Source organism: Macrobrachium rosenbergii, chromosome 4, assembly GCF_040412425.1.
Source record: "Macrobrachium rosenbergii isolate ZJJX-2024 chromosome 4, ASM4041242v1, whole genome shotgun sequence".
Taxonomy (NCBI): Eukaryota; Metazoa; Arthropoda; class Malacostraca; order Decapoda; family Palaemonidae; genus Macrobrachium; species Macrobrachium rosenbergii.
Window position 1 is genome coordinate 1,235,001 of NC_089744.1, and position 14,615 is coordinate 1,249,615.

Here is a 14,615-nt window from a genome sequence, read left to right on the forward strand (position 1 = left end):
TCCCTTAAATCTTTGCCAGATAACCCGTTCTGTTGGCCACAGAGCAAATTTGGACATAATATATTTTGAGTAATCTTAGAGTCCTTTATGATTTTTTATCTTTGCAAAATTAATCCTCGACAAAGGTCTGGTTTGTTTAAGAAAAGGGCCATGTTGTTTCAAGTGTCATATAAACCACGAACCTTATTATATAATGAAATGTCGTGTCAAAAATAGAATAATGGAAAAAATATAGTGATCTGCTCCTCTCTACGTCCGTCATTATCCAGAGGAGTCTCTGACTCATTACATAATAATTCCTGATCCTGATTTCGCTCGGCAATTTGTCTGCGGTAATTGCGGTGGAACGAGTTTTCTCGCATCATTTTCCCTTTGCCAAACACACCATTGAGGTACCGAAAATCGAGTCGCAGGAAGAGAAGTTTTAATCCAAATGACAGTCATTAAGCGCCGGTGATCGTTCCTGGTAGCCTTTGGTAGCTGGAAGGACCAAGGCACCAAATGGAAGGGGTAATCACATGATTGCTCCCTCGCCCAGGAAAACCACACTTACGAGGCCCAAATATGTGTTCACCTTCCCTCACTTCGTTTTCCATTTAATCGTCTCTCTCTCTCTCTCTCTCTCTCTCTCTCTCTCTCTCTCTCTCTCTCTCTCTCTCTCTCTCCTTGTATATCTCTTCCTCCTTCATATAATTATGTCTCCCTGTGTATCGAAGCATTCTGATTTCTTACGTCAAACTGTTGATAAAATTCCCCAATTCAAAGCTCGGTGTTTTTAGAGCGACATCTGGTGAGGAATTTCGAATAGAATATGCATTGCTTCTGTTCACACCTTTATCATTTTGTAAAATAATCCCCTCCTCCTCTAGTTGTTCACAAGTATCGTAGGGGAAAGAGAGAGAGAGAGCTGCGGAAGTATGTATCCCCCTTAATTTTTACTTCTCAGTTAGTTGTTGATTGAAGTAGAATGCCAGTATCAATTATTCTAAAAAATGAATTGGGCAGATTTTATTATTTTTACCATATATATCATTATTACCGTAGTTATTTGAAGTGACATTTTTCCCAGTGTCGTGGGAAAAAAAGTTAAGTATACCTTAGTTTTACCAGACCACTGAGCTGATTATCAGCTCTCCTAGGGCTGGCCCGAAGGATTAGACTTATTTAACGTGGCTAAGAACCAATTGGTTACTTAGCAACGAGACCTACAGCTTATTGTGGAATCCGAGCCACATTATAGCGAGAAATGAATTTCTATCACCAGAAATAAATTCATCTAACTCTTCATTAGCCGGCCGAGAGTCGAACTCGGGCCTAACGAGTGCAAGGCCACAACTCTACCGACTCGCCCAAGGAAGAGCTTCAGTGTCGTGGGAACAGTACAGCGTTTGTGACCAGGGCCTTTCACTTTGCTTTCTAAAAGTTAGTGACTTCTCTTGGATGAGATTCACCCTTGATTATTTTTTCTATTAATAATAAGTTGAGTTTGTCAGGTAATTTGTAGCGCTGTGTACAATCAATACCCAAAATTGAAACCAACTACGTTACTTCATAGTATTATTCTACTTCGTTAAGATTACAACAAAATGTGTGCAAGTAATATTTACATCTTGAGGCGTTAGCAACCCAGACGTAGGTGCGTTTTTGTTTTATACATCTCTTGGGCCTCAGGTTATCGTGCTTACTCCAAATATGTACCGGATTCTCTTTGACCTTGGAGATACTAAGGACCTCTCTACGTGTATGTGTCTGCGCGCGCATGGGTGATATTAGTGTTTAATTAGTGTGTGTGTATATATAATGTATATATATATATATATATATATATATATATATATATATATATGTATACACATATATATAATTATATTTATAAAATGTGTGTGCGTGTGTGTAGTAGCGTGGTGAACCTTAGTTGTGTGCTGGTTACAGAGATCAGTCATCTAGCAACCCCCCCATAGATGAATGACACAGCGCAAGATATACGGAGCCATTGTCCGATATTGGCATCATAAATCGGCGAACTCCGATTTATGAGTGAGCAAAGCCTGAAGCCCCAGAAACACCGTGAGTATATAAATATATACAAGAGCTACCGTATGAATCTTGTGATCCTTTACAGTTTATCTCTTGTATTTATAGTGACCTGAGACATTTTATGATACACTCCGTAAATGGCTTCCCTGCGCCCAGCGGGCCTTTATCAGTGACCAGTCAAACTTTAGAAAGGCTGATCCTTGATGACGTCACGAGATACGTTTGTGCTTTAGGATGGATGGGGTCCCGAGCTGATTTATGTTGTGCTATTTCGTCTTGGCCTGCAATGTGTGTGTGTGTGTGTGTGTGTGTGTGTGTGTGTGTGAGGATGTGTAAGTGTCTTTTGATATATTTATTTTCTTTGAGTGCATCATGCTTGGTTAACATTGGAAGTGTTGGTTATATCGAAACTTAACCAAATTTATTTATTTTATATATATTAACAAGGTAGGAGATCAGATGACTATATATATATATATATATATATATATATATATATATATATATATATATATATATATATATATATATATATATATATATTGATATATATATATATATATATATATATATATATATATATATATATATAGAGATATATATATAGAGAGAGAGAGAGAGAGAGAGAGAGAGAGAGAGAGAGAGAGAGAGAGAGACTTATTGGGCTTATTTGATTCGCTTTGGTAGTCTAGTAAGTTCATCAGTGTAGTATTTTTCATTTCATGTTGAGAGAGAGAGAGAGAGAGAGAGAGAGAGAGAGAGAGAGAGAGAGAGAGAGAGAGAGAGAGAAATATACTGAAAGGAAAATGGGCATATTGTTAGGTCATTTGACTCAAAGACACCAACCAGAATAGCCTGTTTTAATAATTTCATATTTCCCTACTCCGGATTTGAACCCGTTTATCCACTGTAACAAGATGAACTCTTGTCCAGATTTTTGTGTGTGTGCTTGCAATGGTTAGTCATTTGTTTAAAAAGAAAATTTAAAAAATCAGGATAACTTTTCCTCTTCCAATCTTAACCTTGTAGCTTATTCCTAGGATTTTGTTCAATTTTGTAAGTATCCAAGGTAACAAACTAACGTAATCGAAGATAGAAACTTCCTAGCAACGTATTTAATAATAATAATAATAATAGTAATAAAAGCTATTATTATTATTATTATCAAGGAACTCGAAAAACACGACAACAATAACATTTTCCCCGAGTATTACCACAACTAATATAAAATCGTTGAAGCTTCTCGGAATTCCTATTCTTATTCCTGATTAATGTAAGTGCTTGTCTGTGCATATAAAATCGTTGAAGCTTCTCGGAATTCCTATTCTTATTCCTGATTAATGTAAGTGTTTGTCTGTGCTAAATAGCAGTCCAAAGACATAACATCCGGAACAGCAAATCGCAGTTTACTGTCCGAAGAAAGAACGAATGAACGAAGCCAGCCCATGCCTTGAGAACCCCGGCGTTGTATTTCACCGCACGAGACTGGGCGTCGGTCAGACACGCCTTCTCTCTCTCTCTCTCTCTCTCTCTCTCTCTCTCTCTCTCTCTCTCTCTCTCTCTCTCTCCCCCAGGCCTCCACAGACTGGTGGCTGAACAATACTGAACAACGCCCAAAAGTTCAAGCCAGAGCAGCAATCATCTTGATGTTCATTAAACATGATATGCCTTCGCCAGTGCTTGATAAAGAATGCGAAGACTTATTTACGCGGAGGCAGTGACAGGCAGGGTTTTTTTTGGTGTTGGTAAGGTAACTGTTAGTTTTATTTGCTTGGTTTTTGTCTCTGATGTTATTGTTGTTCGTGCCTTATTTTCTCAAGGTAATTTTTCTCCGTCATTTGCTACCCGTGTAGATACGACGTCACAGAGATCTCTTCTTCCATTCACTGCAGAACTACTGATCGGTTTTCTTGGCAGCTTTGTGGATGGTGAAGGCCCTACGTCTCATGTTTTAAGAAAATTTGCACCCTAATGTTTGTTTTTGGTGTACCTTTATTCCCAGTTGATTTATTTATTTATTTGTTTATTTATTTACTTATTTATTTATTTTTTATTATTATTATTATTATTATTATTATTATTATTATTATTATTATTATTATCCTGTATTTTAATATTTATTTCTTTATTTCGTTCTTCTTTCTCTTCTTCCATATAAGGAGTTCCTCTTTTGCAGAAGCTTGCAGCTTTGTAGTAGCAAATAATAATGCAAATAAGATATTTTGTCTCTCCAGAACATAATGGATGATGATGACAATTACAGCAACTTCATCATCAACTGGTGAGTGAATCTTAGCCAGTTTCTTGTTGTTTCCGATGACATTTTTCACAATTTTTCCAAGGAGACAGCTTCCTTATTAAAGATACCCAGAAGGACCTGTAATAGATTTGAAGGGCCAAACACCTCTTAGCGTCTTGCCTCCAAATTTGCACGTTACAGCCTATAAATATACACACACAAATACCCTTATATATATTTGTATAAATATATCCATATATATTCTGTCTAATACGTACACCCACCCTGTGTTAACTAATGATAGCGAATAGAAGATCTAGGATTTTGTACAGTTATTCAAGGGGATTTGAAACTCATGACCTTCATAGATCTCTTCGAAATTTACACTCGTAATTTCAGTCGGAAAACTAATGAAATGGCGTATACTGGAATTCTAATTAATGTGGGCAAATTTGCCTCAAAGAACTGAAAACTGCTGAAATTATGCCCACTTTTGGTATTATGTAGAGAATTATGAAGGACCCTTTCAAGTATTCAAATAACTGTAATAGCATCACATAAATGAAATCGCGCAATTTTGTTTTCGCATGGAGGTGCCGTAATGAACACGAGTGTCCTCTGATTTGCGCCGGAATAGGATAAGTTATGGTTGCTTGTCGCAAAGTTAGGCGGCCTTAAGGCTCCGAAGATGCCGGGGGACACTTCGAGAGATGTCGCTTTGTATTGATCTGAGTAAGTTCCGGTAGCCCTTGCTCTTTCTTCATTATCGTAAGGTTTCAGGACAGCTCGTTCACCTTGAGGCAATCATTCATAAGCCATGAAACGATCAAGGTTCAGTTACGGGTGTGTTATTATTAAAACTGATTGGGTGTATGATATTTTTTTGTGTTCATCCAAATAACCCGTACTTTAGGGCCGAAACGATACAAGAATTGTTGATTTGTATATGCGCCTGTTTCATACGAGTACGTTATGCGCACGAAATATGCGTAGATTTTTTTTCATGTGTTCGCAAATGCCAATAAGTTTAAAACGTCCACCTGGAATTGTATTGTGTTTTTGTGGAATATTACCTTTTTCCTATAGTTTATCTTCGTAACACAAAAATTGGGTCTAGATTACCCTAATGACATATTCTAGATCTAACTTCACGCTGTGAATGTATTCTGAATGAGTTGCATCATAAGTTATTGAAATCGCTGAATTATTACCATTATCCCTGATTACATGTTGCCCTCCAGAACCTGTTACTTGTATATTTTTATATTAGTATTTTTTGCAATTATCAAAAAACAGGCTCTCTCCATTTATCATGGTTCCCTCCTTCAAAAAAGATTCGTTATTATTAGGGCTATTACAGAGATCGTATTTGGGTATCACGTCAGGGTATTAGTCGTCATTGCAGGCAGGTTTGATTTCATTACCGTGCAATTTGGTGGTTACTGGGTACATTTAGTTCGAGGAAAGGGATGCCAAGTTCTGTGATGATGGTTATTTTTAAACTCAAAGATCTTTCATGGGTTTAGGATTTTTTTTATATATATGCGATCATTTGTTCAGAGAAAGCCCTGCTTTCTCTCTCTCTCTCTCTCTCTCTCTCTCTCTCTCTCTCTCTCTCTCTCTCTACTCTTTTTTAGCATTATTCCTAAAGAAGTTTTCATAACTTCGTTGCTTAAATACAAATGTCAGATGCCAGTTGTGAACATTTTTCTTGCCTACTTTATGTAAGTGTGATGTGACGTTTTCTTAACTCTCTAAGGTAAACTTTTGTTTTAAACTTTGTAAGATGCTTTGAAATTTGAATGTACTTACATATTATCACATTTCATTATTGAAATCTGTTGAGTGCACATTAATCTCTGTTGTATGTGTTGTGAAATATTTTCAGTCAGTGTTTCGTTATGTTAATGTTTGAAGTGGATGACGGACCTCGCTCTATGGTGGACTAATTTCATTATATTCTTACAATCTGAAGGCGTGGCACATATTTCCCGATCAGTTTCACTCGCAGCTTTTGGTATTTGGCGAAGCTGTCTTCATGCTGAGACTGTTCAACGCCTGATTGGGAGTCACGTGTTGTAACCGTCTTATTTCATCACACTGCTGTTTCGTACATATGAGTAAGGGGTAGACGTGCTGCTGACGAATCTTCTTTGTAGGTGCATGAAAGTTACAGTGGTAGTGAGTGTTGCATTGTTATTCTCAGTAAAGCGACTTAATGGCGAAAAATAAGCAATATCAATTACGGGAGTTTATCTTTGATCGTTTCTAGAGACTGGTTGTGAATCTCCGGTGCCTCTATGTGATTTAGGCACAGCTGTAGATGGAACCTCACGAAAGCGTTATACGTTAACCTTCCGATGAAATTTGCGTTTCACGCGATGTACGTGCACCTACGTATGTGAGATTAGCACGCATGTCCCCTCCTTGCTTCTTGAGGCTTTTACGAAAGAAACAGGCCCGTGAACGGGGCTTCTAAAAGTGAGAGGTCGTGAGAATGGAAATCCCTTGGCATCGAGGAATCCGTTCAACATTTCTGCGTAGGAACGGATGGCAAGTTAAAGTGGATGGCGAAACGTGATGAGGTGAACCCTTTAATGTCAAAGGGCTTCTGTTTAACCTCGAAAAATTGAGGTGCATAGATAACACGGGGCAATTTGACCCTCATGTTAGGCTTGCTTTGGAAATCCAGTGCACGAATTTTTATTGCCAGGCCGTTTTTCGGACGGTAGGATGTCGGACGGCTTATACAAACGAGCAGATATGCAAGGAGTGGAAAACACACACGCATACATACATACATACATACATACACACACGTGTATATGTATGTATATATATATATATATATATATATATATATATATATATATATATATATATATATATATATATATATATATATATATATATATATATATTTCATTCTTCATTCAGTTGCACGCTCGTAAGATTTAATTGAAATGGACTCGTAATGGCATCTCTTTAATGACTATTAATAAATGCCTTTTATACATGGCACGCAAGGGACCTTTCATCCTAAAGGGCGTTGCTTTATTATGGAAATGTATGCATACACTTTCGAGCAGTATAATTTCTTCGGTACACAGACATTTGGAAAACAGGGCAGAAATGGCATTATCAAGTTTAATTTCAAGTTTTCCTAAACTTGCGATAATAGATTTACTTTCCTGGTCGACACAACGCCGGTTTTGGCCAAAGTTTAATAGAATTTCTTTTGCTTGTTTAATGCTCTTAGATATAAGCAAGCAGTTGTGGTTTTTACTATAAGAATTGCGCTTTTGGGGAACAGGGTTACGGAATGAACGCATGTTTTTACCATTTTTAGTTTTCTGTAAAGGAAAACTATTGTGCCGGCTTTGTCTGTCCGTCCGCCCTCAGATCTTAAAAACTACTGAGGCTAGTGGCCTGCAAATGGGTATGTTGAACATCCACCCTCCAGTCATCAAACATACCAAATTACAGCCATCTAGCCTCAGTAGTTTTTATTTAATTTAAGGTTGAAGTTAGCCATAATCCTGCATCTGGCAACGATATAAGACAGGCCACCACCGGCCCGTGGTTAAAGTTTCATGGGCCGCGGCTCATACAGCATTATACCGAGACCACCGAAAGATAGATCTATTTTCGGTGGCCTTGATTATACGATGTACAGAAAAATCGATTGCGCCGAAGAAACTTCAGCGCATTTTTTACTTGTTTTTATTGTGAGTATTACGTTAGATGCCAAGTATGGAATTACAGTATATGGAAATTTATTAAAAAATGGACGGAGGCTTCATAAAATAGAGGAAAACCAGTATTAACCAAATATTTGGATAGTTCAGGAAGAATCGAAGAGAGAGAGATAGAGAGAGAGAGAGAGGTAGGTTATTCTTAAAGGAGAGAAGTGGAAGTATTGTACTTCGTGAAATGGGGAGCATATATAAATTATTCTACAATCAAGTTTATATATATATATATATATATATATATATATATATATATATATATATATATATATATATATATATATATATATATATACATATATATATCTAATGTGTGTGTGTATGTATATATATATATATTATTGTAAATAAAAGTTTCCAAAATTAGCTGCCATCTGTATAATGTATTCCAGTCTTAATACAGTATTTGTGTTCATGAAGCCTTCCCTCGTAAGTTCTGATAAAGTTATGAAGGTTCATAATGGCGTTACAAATTCATCCCACACGAAAATTAATTTTTATGTCAGAAACTAAGGAAATATGGTGTTTGTATATTATTAGCTGGGTATATTTGTATAATATTAGCTGGGCAAGCATGTGCAGATTCAGGTGGAGAAGAGACTCTTTTGGCCCGAACTGACGACAATGAATGTAGCATGCTTTAATTCGCAATGGGTGACATAATTAGGAATAAACCATATACCAGTGGAAAGGGTAATTACAGTTTTAGTTAGTGTTAAAAAAACTTTATGACCTTATTCATTTCAACTGTTATTTCTACAGCGGAGTATAAATATTTTTGGTAACGTACAACTGTTCAGCTTTAAAATATTAAAATCATTATCCCATCATAGACGCTAACTTGGCAAGCGACCAGTGAACGAATGTAGACAAAAGCTGGGTGTTGAGATGTTAATCAAAATCTATGAAGATACATTTTGCATTGATATAGACATTAATAGTTCGGAAGATTAAGGAATAGACTACGTAACTATCTTGTATTATTACATTTTTAATTTTATTAATGTTTTAATCAAGAATATTTTAGAAATATGTGCCACAGTAAGGTGTTATTTAAGCGTATAATCCATATGCCGAGAAGGAAGGTTCCATTGTCGGAAAACTAATGCTCATAATATTGTAAGCTTGAAAATGAAATGTCTATAGATCCAACCAATTTTACATGATTAAGTTCCATAGTGTGATTTGTTTCAAGTTTCATAGTGTGATTTACTGTTTTCATAAAACTTTTGCGTATATCGTAAGAGAAGATGTGAAGGCAAGGATAATAATGGTTTCAGATTTTTAGTGTATCAAGAAAAGTATAGAGAATGCCTGCAATCATCAGATAAAGAAATGTTAACGACTCTAATTGTTTCCATTTTTAACGAGAGAAAGATTTAAGCGAAGGGAATCAAATAATGCTCACTGTTTGTTTAATAATGTCCGGGAAGGAGTAATAAATATCAGAAATTAGTTTCGTTTTCCTTTCCGAACTTATTTCCCCTCATTTTGCAGTCATAAATCTGACGGTAAACTCTCTCTCTCTCTCTCTCTCTCTCTCTCTCTCTCTCTCTCTCTCTCTCTCTCTCTCTCTCTCTCTCTCTCTCGCCAGATTTTAATGTTCATATAATTCAGGTGATTATCCGGTGTTTACTTCGCTTAATAAACCGGGGTTCGAGTTACTTAATATCAGTTAACTGCTCGCTGTCCCCACAAACCGTATCGAAAATCCATTAGATTGAAGACAAGAAGAAAAATTGCGCTATTAGTTATATATGAAACGAGGGTTTACTCGATGGGTCTTCTAGTTTCTGCTGACTTTTTAGGTTTCTGCTGACTTTTTAAGTTTCTGCTGACTTTTTAAGTCCCTGCTGACTTTTCAAGTTTCTGCTGAATTTTTAAGTCCCTGCTGACTTTGTAACTTTATGCTGACTTTTTAAATTTCCACTGACTTTCTAAGTTTCTGCGGACTCTGTAAACTTCTGCTGACTTTTTAAGTTTCTGCTAACTTTTCAGGTTTCTGCTGACTTTTAAGCCTCAGCTGTCATTTTAAGTTTCTGCTGACTTTTTAAGTTTCTGCTGACTTTTTAAGTTTCTGCGGACTGTCTAAGTTTCTGCAGACTTTTTAAGTTTCTGCTGAATTTCTAAGTTTTTGCTCACTTTTTAAGTTTCTGCTGACTTTCTAAGTTTCTGTTGACTTTTTAAATTTCCGCAGACTTTCTAAGTTGCTGCTGACTTTTTGAGTTTCTGCTGACTTTTTAGGTTTCTGCTAACTTTTCAAGTTTCTGCTGACTTTTTAGATTTCTGCTGACTGTAAGTTTCTGCTGACTATTTAAGTTTCTGCAGACTTTGAAAGTGTCTGCTGACTTTTTAAGTTTCTGCTGACTTTTCAAGTTAATGCGGACAATTCAAGTGTCAACTGACTTTTTCGATTTCTGCTGACTCCTCAAGTTTCTGCTGACTCTTTCAAGATTCTTTTGACTTTAAATTTCTGCTGACTCTGTAAGTTTCTGGTGATTCTTCAGGTTTCTGCTGACTCTTAAATTTCTGTTGGCTCTTCCAAGTTTCTGCTGACTCTCGCTGCATAATTTCTTATCCTTCGAATTCATGTCTTGGTCACATCCTTCTCCATTCTCTTATTAAATCATCCGGTCTGGGATGCAAAAGTGGCTTTCTAAGTTGTTTGATCATCAGCATAAGAAAGAGAAAAATTCGACTTGAATTTTTATTGAACTGATTTCTTTTAGGTATAAAAAATATTTGCGTAATAAAAATATCTGGTTTTTGTTATGCAAGGAGATCTTGTTTAATGAAAGCTGGTCTACTCAAACGAAAAATACCGTCATTGGAAGAAAAGAATGGTTTAGGGACGGTAGGCTCATCCGAGTTGTGAATTCTGGATAAGGGTGTTCGGTGGAAGTTGTTCCGTACTGAAATGTTAGAAGTTTTGTTCTTCTTCTTACGATAGATTTGCAAGCTATGAGGCCGCTATTTTCAAAAGGAAATGTATGTGCCCTTATTTTCATAGATGTTTACTGTAATCTACACTATATTCCTTTTTAAGTTGTGAGATTGTCAACGTTTAATCATTTTTTCCTTTCTTTCTCTCTTATGTGCCGAACCTGACTCGTTAACCCTAATGTGTCCGTTCTTTTAACCTTGAGTGAGTATTTAGAAAGCAACATAAATCACACACACACACACACACAAGCACAGAAGCTTTGTATTACTTTGTAGCTGCTTCTCCTCGTATACACTAACATCGGAATGCAGATGTCTCTCACTTGATCATTTTAAAGTTAAGAAAGACATTGCCAGCATCCGCCCCCCCCCCTCCTAACCCCCTCATAAACCACCACACCTCCCCCCCTGCCCGCCCCCTCAGTCTCGCATCACGCAATCGTAATAACGATTTCGTGACTCAATTTTAAAGTTTTTATAAGTTGAATGATGCTTCCTGAATTTGGCGGTAAACATGAAACGGCGGGGCTCTTATGTGGTAGCAGATGAAGAGAGAGAGAGAGAGAGAGAGAGAGAGAGAGAGAGAGAGAGAGATTGAGATTTAAAGTTTTATCATATAATTGTCTTGGAACTGAGTAAAGTTACTTTGGTTAAATTTTTTGTCATTTACGTTTTTGCGGAAAATATTTGGCTTTCGCTCGAGGAGTCTCTTGTGAATTCCTCACTGAAAATTCTACATTATAAATTCCTCTCTGGAACCTTTAGCCCCATGCAAGTATCTACATTGTAAATTCTACATTGTAAATTCCCTTTGGAAACTTTGTCCAAAGGGGAATTTACAATGTAGAATTCACAATGTAGATACTTCCATGGGGCTAAAGGTTCCAGAGAGGAATTTACAATGTAGAATTTTCAGTGAGGAATTCACAAGAGACTCCTCGAGATATCCTTAAAGGTCAGTTCTGCAAGTGATTAGAAAATGAGAACTGAGACTGTTGTGGTTTTAGTGCTTCGGGGATGGGGTAGATAAGTGCGTTAATTTGCCAGCCCCGTCGGCCTTCTCATTTTGAAATCGGACGAAGTAGGTTTTTTTTTTTTTATTTCTGAAAGCGCTTTTAAGTTCGCTTTTTCTGTTCCGTTCTGTTGGAAAGCTGTCTACCGCGAAGCTTGCTTTAGGGATTATTAACCATTGGCTTTGTGGTCCTATTTATTTGAATGAATGCTGAAAACATTACAAGTGACAAAAAATTAAGTTTAACATTTTGTTTCATATCATTGATTGTGTCATCGATTCACGTAATCTTTGGTCAGTATCTGTCTATCTCTATTGTCTGTCTGTGTGTGTATATGTGTGTGTATGTATATATATATATATATATATATATATATATATATATATATATATATATATATATATATATATATATTTATTGTTACTCAGAAAATGAACCGTGTTCATACGGAACAAGCCCGCAGGGGCCACTGACTTGAAGTTCAAGCTGCCAAGGAACACGGTGTTCGTTTGGAATAAGTAACAGAAGGTAACAGGAGGAAGAGATCAGTTGTTAGAAAATGAAAAACAAAAATAAATGAACAAATTAATGAGTAAACAGATAAAGACATAAATAATAGAATATACGTAGATATATAAACTGAAAAAAGATAGGTAGATTGATAGGTAGCGTGTGTGTGTGTGAAGAGAGTAAATGGTAAGTATTATCTTCAGACAAATGCATCGTGACATAGATCCCATTCCGATGACGACCATCCATCGAGGTTAATTCGAGTCACATCTTGAGGTTACGTGGTGAAATCCTACAGTGTGTCTCCAAGATCACATGCTTCCACAATTAACCAATCAGGTCGAGACTCTGCACCTGACTTTGTTACTGAATCTAAGTCATGGGATTCGGAAAGTTGTCGTCGTATATGTTCTCAGATCTTTATTTCATTTTGTTTTTAATGTCATTAATTGTATTGTAATTTTAAAGACGTAGAAATAAATTTAATAATCGGTAGCACCCGTAGCGTGGTAGTGTCGTCAGTGCACCTCACGCGGTGCACTGTAGGCATTACTTAAGGTTATTTGCAGGGCCCTTTCGGCCCCTAGCTGCAGCCCCTTCCATTCTTATTACCATACTTCCGTTCATATTCTCTTTCTTCCATCTTACTTTCCACCTATCTTGACAAGTGTTTATAGTGCAGCTGCGAGGTTTTCTTCCTGTTGCACCTTTAAGACCTTTTGGCGCTTAATTTCCCTTTCAGCGCTGAATGAACTCATTGGTCCCAGCGCTTGACCTTTGGCTTAGATTTTATATTCCAGTTCCGATAATCCAAAGCACTAGAACCTTGCCCACTACCGCAGTTTCGTTTTTAGCAAAAAGGTTGAATTATGCAAGATCAAGTTATTTTGCGTTCGTTCCTGTGGGTGTAGAATTTCTTGGACAAACTACTGTGATTGATACTCGCATCAGACGCCTTCTTTTAAACTCTTGCACTGTTATGTATTCTTATTCTCGTGTCCTTGACCCAGAGGCTTACTTAAACTTTACCTCAACAAATTAAATAAGACATTTACCTTGGTTAAACATATACCTACGAAAACGTTGGAAAAGATCAAATACGAACTGTGCAAATATTAACTCTCTCTCTCTCTCTCTCTCTCTCTCTCTCTCTCTCTCTCTCTCTCTCTCTCTCTCTCTCGTTTAACTTTCCTTTTTCATACCACAACATTAACTAACGCAAAGGTACAATGAACAAATGCAGTCCTTGAATTAATTCGTTGCCTTTCTCCCTGCCTCTCAGATTGAATTTAATATTTGATTTTAAGTGTACCATGCCAATTTTAGCTTCCATTTGTGTATTCTTGAATTTTATTCCTTTGTTCTCTTTCTTTTCTGTTTCTCTTAACTGGGCTTTCTTGGACCATTAGATACGTTTCACAAAACTGCACGCACGTTATGCAAATTGCACAAACTAAAAATGTCCATGGTCCTTTCGATTAGCAGTTCTTTGAAGACTGTCAGTCTCTGTTAAAATATTGCCATCCTTCACAGCATTACGTGCTGTAAAAGGTCACAGATGGTTTTAACCCTCCGCTATTTTAGAAGTCTTTTAAAACGTTAATTGTACCTAAGTGTACTGTATATGAATATGTTATCGTTTCCCTTGCCCATTACATGAGCTCAGACGTTCAAAGCACGTATTTGGAATTATTATTTGGAATTATTATTAATGCCAATAAATATATTTAATGTGACATATCCCGACAGATTTTAATACTAGTGGCTATGCCATGTATTATGCTACACAAATAAACATGGACAAACTTCGTGTGTGTGTTTGTAAATGTTTTCATAATATATATATATTATATATATATATATATATATATATATATATATATATGTATGTATGTATATATATATATATATATATATATATATATATATATATATATATATATATATATATATATATTTATTTATATACTAAGAAAGCAAGTGGTCAGTAACAGTCTTTCTTTAATAGCTCCTGACCTCCACATATTTATTGTTAGTCCTTCTGTCCTTAACATCCCAGTCTAAAACAGAGAGGTGAGGACAGATATTTAACTTTTGATATGGCAATAAGAAGAAGAGGGT

At 36.4% G+C, this 14,615-nt stretch overlaps 1 protein-coding gene across 5 annotated transcripts in view; it reads left to right on the forward strand.

Annotated features, from left to right (window-relative positions):
- LOC136829404 (interference hedgehog-like) overlaps window positions 1–14,615 on the forward strand; it is a 291,106-nt gene that overhangs the window by 168,258 nt on the left and 108,233 nt on the right. The gene's annotated exons all lie outside the window — the stretch shown is intronic.